Raw genomic sequence first — 9,779 nt, 5'->3', positions numbered from 1 at the left:
CAACTCACTGCAGTTCCCTGCGGTTCGCTCCCTCCGTGCCGGGCCGCGCACGCGGTGCGCTTGGCGCTGGGGCGGCTCGGAGATGGCTGAACCGCACAGTCCGAGGCGCTGCCCTGCTGCGAGATGCTTTTGTTCGTGTCAAATAAAGGATTCCTTAAGAACTTGAGTGAAAATACTAGTTTTAATAAAACAAGAAGTTTCTATAAAGGAGCTGGACTTCCTCTGTGTGTGTGTGTCATGGGTGCTTTAAAAACAAGACAGGACACGGAGCACCCTTTGGCCAAGCCTCTCCCTGTTGGCACTCTGCACGCGGCTCGTCTGTGCGCTTGGGCCGCGCGGCTGGCGCAGCCTCACCGAGGGGCTTGTGCCCCCTTGTGCCCCCTCGGCTCCCCGACTCCTCACGGGGCTGCAGGGCACCGGTGTGGGCTGCGCCGGACTGAGCTGGTTCGCAGGGAAAGCCCACATCTCCTGTTTACGCACCGCTTGAAGAAAAGCAACTGAGAGCGGATGCTGCAAGTCCACATAGAGGCAAGTGGGAAGGATTTTCGAAAAGTACTCGCTTTAAATAGCAAAAATGGCCGTATTTCTAAAACAATACACGCACTGCGCCGTACACTGCCTTCAGATCAGCAAATCCTGATTCCAGCGAGCTGGAGCCTTCCCTGCCCCGGCGCCTGGCCACTGCGCGCGTGCACTCGCGGGGGGACGCGGCCGGCACTGGCACACGGCAGCACCCGGCACAGGACACGGCGCCCGGCACGCCGCACAGCCCCCGTGCAGGAGCGCGGCTCACGCACACGGACACGCACGTCCCACCCGAGCACGGCTTCCCGGCGGGCTGGGATCAGGGAGCCAGAGGCCGAACAGGGCACACACACGGCCACTGGAACACCGGCCAGGGAGAAGCAGCCAACCACCTCGTTCGTCTGGTTTTCATGTTCTCTCCACAAGTCCCCTACCAGCCTCAAAACCAAAGAACGCTGTGCTAGACAGAGGAGCAACCACCACAGAGAGTATAGAAACACACAGGTACAGAAACATCTGGATGTAGCAGGTAAATTGGGATGCTACGAAACAGGATGATCGTCGTCTTTACCGTGATGTAGTAAAGAGCAGATTCTTTTTGGAATTAAGCATTAAAACGCTTCAAAGGTCTACTTGGGCACCATTTGCTGTGGAAGGATGTGGGTCACATCCCACAGAATCTGAGCCCAGCCTAGGCAAGGTGCACAAACGCTTCACAGAAAGTGAAGTATTCACTGAATCACATGCGTAAGACCAGACCAGAATTTAGGTCCACCACAGAACATTATGAGAATAACTTTTTATTATATTGCCTTTTGCCTGGTACAGCTTTATAGGATCATTTGAAAAATACTTTGATCATTTCAAATCTGTAAATGGTGAGAGTAAGGACAGTTTGCGAACTCTCAAGAAGGCTATTTAGTTATGTGCGTGTCCTCTAATGAAGACTCTAGGTGGCTAAAATTAGAACTGGCAAAAATTATGAATATTCATTAGCTCTGTGCACACCAAAAATCAGCACATTTAAAAAGAAATTGTAGCTAACCAAGTCTTAATAGATGAGGTACAGGGACTACCTCTTTATTTATATATATATTTTATATAAAATATATATACACACACATTATATACATTATACACATATATGTGCAAACACAGATATGTACATATCGGCTTGCTATATGTTCTGCAAGAGTTCAGTTAAGACCACAGGAACAGACAAGGACTACTTGGGCCACTGCGCACCATCCCTGCTGCTGCCTGCATCACCGCATGCAAGTTATTCACACAAACACGTTTCCTTCTATCTTAAGAACAGCTGCAGTGTTGCTAAACCCTACCCTCCTAGAAAGAAGGTCGCAGGTTCTTTGTCCTCTAACGGTTAGGAACCACCTCCAAACCAACAGCCTGAACATATCTGTAGCTCACACTGCCCCCCTCCCCACTCGCCATTTGTTTTTGTTTTTCTTGCCAAGTAGTCTTTCGTATTTACCCCCAGATGTGCCCACAGACATTGACCATATCCTCTCTCAAGCTCCACCTTGCAAGGGCAAATAATCTGTGCCACTTTAGCTCGTCTCCCGAGTCAGCAATTCCGTGGCATTTGGGAAGACGAAGCTCTCTGCCACAGCTGACCGTAGCGCTGCAGGTTTGCACAGCAGATGCCGATGCTGGCACGCTGCACTGCGCCAGAAGGATTTTGCACAGAGATTATACCCATTCATGGAATGTGAAAATATGCATTTTTTGCAAAAACTGTGTGCACGTTTCACTTACGTCACTGCTGGGTGCACACGCTCTGGTTGGACACGCAAAGAAGGAAGAGTGAACCACCACGTGTGGCTAATCCTGTCCAGGTCAGAGGGGAAAGCGGACCACAGCTGCCGGTGGAAGGCCACCTCCTTCCGACCGCAGAGGACTTCTGGCATATTAAGACCCACAGAACTTGACTCAAGTAGCCATATTGGTTCCATTCTCCCCAGAACTTTGTTTAGAGATTGTTCATCCTTCCCACCCTCCATGGGGTTATCTCTCAATAGAGAATATCCCAAAGTAACAAGATTTTAGACCCTCCTATATTGCAAGCTGCCCAGGTAAACCTCTCCATGTATCTGGACAGGTGAAGCAATGGCCAAATTCCAAAACCTGCCACCAGGATCAAGAGGACAGAAGACTCTGAAGCAGCAGATTGTTATATCCAGTACAGATTTCGGACCAAATTTTACTGGGACTTCTCTGCTTCATCCCAGGTCAGGGAGTGACACTAGCAATGAATCCACTAAAACCAGCCAAATTAAGTTGCATTTGGGTCTGTCATGTAGTAGAAGTCGAGTGGTGAAAGACAGGTTTTATTGAATTATTTCTCCCCTTGCATCTGTATTAATGAAACAGAGGCGGATGAAGAAAACTACTAAAAAAAAAAAAAACCACAAACAAGCAATTTCCCTGCAAGGCAGGTTTTCCTACATTCAACAAGCTCTAAGCTTATCACACTGAGCTTTAATTAACCAGGATGTTTTAGTCAAAAAAAATCAACTATCATGCCATTAAAAGCCATGTTGATGTTCACTCCATGTACATTTTCCTTCTTATTTCGTATTCGATAGTAGCATATTAGACATGGAAACATGCAGGCAATTCCCTCAAGCTTTCAGTTTTCTTCAGGAAGTTAAGGCTACGATGAGTCACAAGCAGGCAACCAGAACAAAACAGAGATGCTACAGTTGAAAAAGAAGAGTTTAACACTTGAATTTTTCAAAGTGAACAACTGTCACAATAAACAAATTGGAATCAAGATTCTTCATTAAATTGCAGCTACATTTTGTCCTGCTGCACATCTCGATACAGGTTACCCCGACCACTCTCCTCTTTGATCCCAGCCACATTCCTGTTGACTCAAGAGCTCCAAGCCAACCTCCAGCCGTGCCACCAAGTTTGACCGGCTTTTCTCAAGACTGAAGTTGCTCACGCTTTGCATGTCTCCTCTCCTTCCAGAATAGCCACTGCCAGGACCTACAGGATAAACCATCTGCAGACTCCCTCCCCACCGCTCTGCAACCCGTGCGAGATCCATTGTGTCAATGAGCAATGTTCCCCAGGTGCTCCAACACCGAAAAGCCTGGCTGGTTGCTCAAGCTGGCATCCCCAAAGACCACCAGCCGTAACCATGCAGGTGGCACATTCCCTACAAACCAGGTCAGATAATCGCTGTCTGCGCGTAAGCTTGCTACAGACACATGCTGTAATGGCACAAAACCAGAAACAAGTTTTGCCAGTCTTGGCTTAAGGGCAGGAAGAATGAGCCCCTCTCCCCCTGTCAAAGCTGAGGTCCTGGAAAACTTTCACATGTAGGTGGGAGACAACCTCTCTCTAGAGAGAGACTGGGTTGGTACCTCAATTAGAGACCTACCTACTCCTCAAGTGCACTTGCTCTAGACATGGAGGTAAAAGAAGGAAGATAAAAAAAAAGGTAAACCTTCCTAGGAACAGAGGACATAATAGGAGAGCAAATGGTTTTGCTTCCTGGAAACCAACTGCAAAATAAAGCCTTTAAAGCAATACTAAAAAAGCATGAACGTCATCACCAGCCTTCATATGCAATTCAGCCATTCTGCACTGCTTTATTAATTTTCCATTAAACTCATTTCTACTAAAACCTATTATTCACTGCTAAGACCAAGCTACCACTCTACTACAGCAACATTAACCTCCATAAAATAATTAAAGGATGGATTATCAGCATGAGACCTTACGTGTCACCTCTCTGGAACCTAATGTGTCTTTCAGTGGCCTAGAATATAATGAGATGTTCAAATATAGAAAGTTGAGTTACCGCTTTTCTCAGTTCTGACATTTATTCAGCCAGAAAGATCCAACTTCTCAACTGCATTACTTATAATTTACTTTTGACCCTGCATAGTTGAGAGTAATCTTTAAGGAAGCTATCCCTTTGAATCTCCTTTTTATATTAGCATTTAATTACTCTAACAAATTTCCAGATGTACAAATTATAATGGACTGTAAATCAGCTCCTGCCCTTTGAGCACAATGTCTCATAGGAAGGCATTTTTTAGCCTTCTTCATACTCAGACCAGCAAACATATCCATCTCTCAGCATTTGCTCTTCTTCCTTACAGCATCTATTTATTTCCAGTTAACTGTTCCCAGGTCAGGCACTGTTCCTACGGCAATACTCAGCCAACCACCCGAGCACCAGGGTCCAGTTCACTCTGCAGGCCCTTCAAGCGGCACCATCATGCTATTTTTCTTACAAATACAGCAACTCGTGTGTGCCCAAGAAAATGCAAGAAACATGTCAGAAAGTATATAATTTCTACACGTGGGGCACGGTCATCGTTAACAGATGCATCTTTTTGACCAAGCTACGTGTAAGAGCCACAAAGAACGGCTGCTCTGGGTCACAGGAAACTGTCACGCACTCCTGTATGTGAAAAGAGATACGATTGAAGTGCATTATTAAAATGAAATGTTTTATGCAATTTATGGCGTGATAGGCCCAAAGGTTTTTAAATCAAATCAACTCTAACTAATGCCATCTCATTTCATCAAGCCGGTCTCCCCCCGGCCCCCCATTTACTGCAGAGCGGTGCCTCTCCCCTGTTTCTAAAGCCCACTCGTCCCCTCCCTGCCCCGGGGAGGGTGGTCTGCAGCCACCAATTCGGCTTCTGCCTCCTGCCCACCCTGAGGACACCAGGCGAGATTCTTCTGAGGCTGAAGGCTCACCAAAGCTTTGGGCAGAGCTCCAGGTCGTGCCCCAGCGCAGTGGGTAACACCGGGCTGCCCACCTGGCTGCTGCTGCCGCCTTTCCGCAGTGCCAAGCGGGAGGCACGGGGGTTTACAGACGGGAGATGCTGTGTCATTGCAAGCTCTTACAACTATTGAAAAGGAGAATCATTTTCTCGTGTGGACCATCGTGGAGAGATCTTTCAAGGTCAGTTCTGCATCAGTGGGGTGGGTCAGAAGAAATACTGCGTAGCTGGAGCACTTCCTGCAGATACGCACTGACTGGATTACAAGCAATTATCATAAAACCACTGCAGAGGCAGAACAAACGATCACAGCCTTTGGTTTTCTAAGATACGTCAAAAGTCTGCATTAACCTATAATGCTTCTGAAATAAAGCACTTAGCACTGCCTTAGCCAAATCATACAGCTCATTTCATACGCGAAAATTCATGTCACAATGGATAAAAAAATACAGATAGGGAAATGATTTAAAGGAAACACCTAGCTAATGACGAGAACATTTCCTTGACGAGTAGGGTTATAAAGGAGCGGTCTGAAGTAAAACTGCATCCTTCATGAAGCATCAAATACGCTGGAAAATAAACCAAATCTTCCATGCTCTCTTACCCTATTAAAATGATGTTCTGGAAAATTGTCAAACGCGTGCGAGTACGTGCACGTGCGGCCGCACGGGCAGTCGGTCTCACGTCCTTGTCAAAGGGACCAGGAGGATTGTCCCTGCCTGGAGCGCCCTGGGGTGCGCAGGGCCGGGACCCCCACCCCGCCAGGGAGGGCACAGTCGGGCAGTGCCGCGCGGAGTGCCCACGCTGCCGAGGACGAGGGGACGGCTGCGTTCCAGCCACTGTGCTCCAATGGGGTATTTTTTGCTAAAAGACTGTGCAGAACATTTGTTTTCTTAGAAACTGTATTTCCTTCCCAGTCACTCATTTAAACGATTCCACTGCGCCTGTTTTATGCCCCTCTCCATCCCAGCAGAGACTAAATTAAGCTTTGAAGTTTAGTGAGAAATCCCAATGGCATAAGACTTCAATGCTATTTCCTGAATCCCGGGGAATTAAAGAAGGGGGGAGAGCAAGAGAAAAGAAACCACTCTCTTATTGTTTGCTGCAGCCTGATCCCAAAATGACTGACTTTGAAAATAACCTTAGCACCTAACTTTATCCATTATTCATATATACTAAAACATGTAAATATAGTTTTCAAAGGTTAAAATGAAACTCCTTTCCTATACAGGTTACAATTATTTAATATTTTGACACAGTAGCTTACATCATTAATATTAAACAGCAGATAGGGAAAAAAAGTCACCTAAAAGGAGCATGTATTTTTCTCCTCAGTATGGAACATCTACACATTGCTCAGAAAACTGGCAGACTACAGGTGTGCATAAGGTTCTCCGAAAAGGAGGGAAGAATCAAGCATTTTAATTTTGCATAAGATGGTGTAGCTGCCAGTATGCCATTGACTAACTGGTGTTAAGTGATCCCAGTCCAGTGCGCCCCACAGCCCCAGCACTGTGCGAGGAGGGGTGAAGGGACCAGGGGATGCTCCCGGGCCCGTGCACCCGTTGGTGCCAGGCTGGGGCAGGAGGCAGCGGGGACAGGCAGGCCTGGTGGGACGCCAGCCTGTCCACATGCCCATGGGGACTCACGGCTCCACAGACCACCAGCGCAGCAGCCCAGACCGATCTGCTTCCCGGGGCCGTTGGCAGCAGTGGCACAGAACACGGTCACGCCGCTGGCGGGTACCCTGACACCACGCTGATGGACGGCTTCTGCACGGCAACCAGCGCAGCCGCGCGCACAGTCCTTACTACTTGAAATACTACATCTGGCTGGAGGTAGTGCTGGAAACTGCTCCAGCAGCAGCGGCTGGAGGCACAGGAACCCCGTTGGCACCCTCACTCGTTGCAATAAGCACAGCAACTGATGGAACAGCAACGTACATCACTTACTTGGAACAGATTATGCTACAAGCAGAGAGGATGTGGCAAGCACAAACATTTCCTGCATATAAAGGACCTTTTCCAAAAAAGGGGATAGTCTTAATTATTCACTCACTTTAACGACTGTTGGATCATGCTGACTCTTCTGGTTTGTGAGGAGTCTTAAAAGCTGGGAGCTGATTCTCTGCTCATGCGTCCATAAATCAGAGTAACTGCAGGAGACATCAGCCGAGTAACCCGAATAAAGAGAGCAAGAGGAGAGGTCTCACCTTTGACAGGCCCTCGCAAACGAGCACGTCGTTTAATCATCCTTTGGAGGCCATCATGCTCCTGAGCCTAGAGAAGAGCAAGCGCTCTCGGCAGGGCACCGCCGAGCTCAGCCAAACCACAGCAGACCCACTCTGCTGTCCGGAGACACTACAGAGTTTAGTGGGGGAACAATAACTGTTACAGTGACACTCGCATCATGTTCTGAATCCACCCAGGGCACTACACATATTATTCCTGAAAAAAATACACCATCTGTAGACAGACCATTACATTACTTGTTTTATAGCGCATTTGGCATCAAGAAGGTCAATCTATATAAATTGGGGAAAAAAAGTCTTTCCTATTCAGAGTATTGGGAAAGTTAACTTCAAAGGATGAAATTCACTTTCAAACCAAAGGGCAGCACCAGCCTTTTCATTTTCCAGTCTGCTAAGGTCAATTCTGAATGTTTAAATTGAGCTGTATTAGTTCAGAAGGCCAATAAAGATCCATTTGCAAGACCAAGTTTCCCCTGTAACGTCAGGATTCGCAGTACAAGAGATCCTCTGCCACAGCACCTCAGTTGCAAGAGACTGTTCAACAGCAGCTCAAATTATCCGTGTCTACTGCTCTAGGGAAGAGAGGAGAAACACCATCACAGCGGAGTTTGGTCTGCACAACACTTCAAATTTGCCCGTGACACATCCCCTGAAAGGAAGGGGCAGGAGATGTACGAGGTAACCGCACATCTACTTGCCTTTCCCAGCCTTGGCGTTTACGGGAGCTGTACAGGACTCACCTTGGCAGAGCAGCCTCTGCCTATCGCCGTTACCTCGAGGCTGCGAGCACGAGCTTCCCCACGCTGCAGGATCCGAGCCGCACACCCCGCTCACAGCACCTCCTGACCACGAGCTCACCGCGGCACAGCCGCGCTCACACTGCGGCGTCGGGCAGGTTTGCTGCGCGCCCTGGTACGGCCATCGGCACAGCCCACCTCAGCCCACGGGGATTCACTCAACGCAGCCTCAGCCCCTCTCCGATAAACCCGAGGTCCCTCCAGTAACTCCCGCGGCAGAAAACACCTCGGAGCATCAGCAGTGTGACATGCACAGGAGGAGGAGGAGGTGGTTTCTGCGAAGGTACTCACTTGTAATCGCCTCACCTAAAAGAGTTTACTGTGAGATTACATTAAAATTAAAATTAAGCGGGACTAATTTTCAAGTTCCAGCATGAAATTTAATGGGCATTTTCTAACCCATTTTGTCTGTAGCAACTTGGTTCTCACCTGGCTGTCTCCAAGACGTGTAGAAGAAGAGCATGCAAAGCAAGCAAAAGAGACAGTAAGAGCTTGCTGTTAAAACCTTCATGGTCTGCAAGGAAGAATATGTACAGAAGTGCTGCAAGTGAGAGGCTGTGTTTTCTGCTATACACAAGCGAGCCCGGAGAAAGAGAGAGGAGCAAAGTAATAATGACAGGCTGCACAACTTGCTGAGTCCCTAAAGACCCTGGCATGAATGTGGATGGAGCAATTCCTGATGCTAAATAGATATACAGTGGGGAAAGAGTCATAAAAATTTAACGGAAACTAAAATAAATTGCATTCTCAAAAGTGATTGTAACAAACAAACAAAACAAAAAAAACACTCAGCAGGGTAAATCAGTCCTCTTCATACCTTGACATACCAACTAAAAACTATTCTAAACCCAAAATACCTCTGCAAATTCTGTGCTCTTTGGGCAATGTCAAAGATATCATTTCACCCACCACTGTCATGATTAAATTTCCTTGTTGAAGGGTGAAACAAGCCTGAGCTTTAAGCATGCATTTATTTCTTCTAATGTGCATTTAGAGAGGAGAAAGACAAGAAGTTCTGCCTTTGACAACTCTTTACCAGCTGTGAACAGGATTAATCGTAATTGCCAGGGACAGAAATCCTGTTAGGCTATCCAGTCCAGCAATTTGAGAGCACAGGATATTCCCCCGGGGCTTCTAGGTTATTATCTAGTGCTTTGTTTAGGCTGTCTTCCAGTTTTGTGTTGATGCCCATAACTAGTACCTAACCACCTCTCAAGTTAATTACATTGCTAAGAAAGATCAATAAATTTCATGGACTCTTCAGTTCTCCAATTCAGGTCGCTCAGGCGCACTAGGGAGGGCTCAGGTACCAAGCACTGGATGCTGCCAAGAACGTCCTGCGTCCTCGTCCTGCTCCGACAAAATGGAAAACGGCTGTGTTCAGAGCACCCCAGATAAAGCAAACAGATTTGGGGAAAAAAAAAACCACTGCAACTG

Source organism: Tauraco erythrolophus, chromosome 21, assembly GCF_009769465.1.
Source record: "Tauraco erythrolophus isolate bTauEry1 chromosome 21, bTauEry1.pri, whole genome shotgun sequence".
In the NCBI taxonomy this organism is placed as follows: domain Eukaryota; kingdom Metazoa; phylum Chordata; class Aves; order Musophagiformes; family Musophagidae; genus Tauraco; species Tauraco erythrolophus.
The sequence above is the reverse complement of the archived record's forward strand: the minus strand, read 5'-3'. Positions refer to the sequence as shown.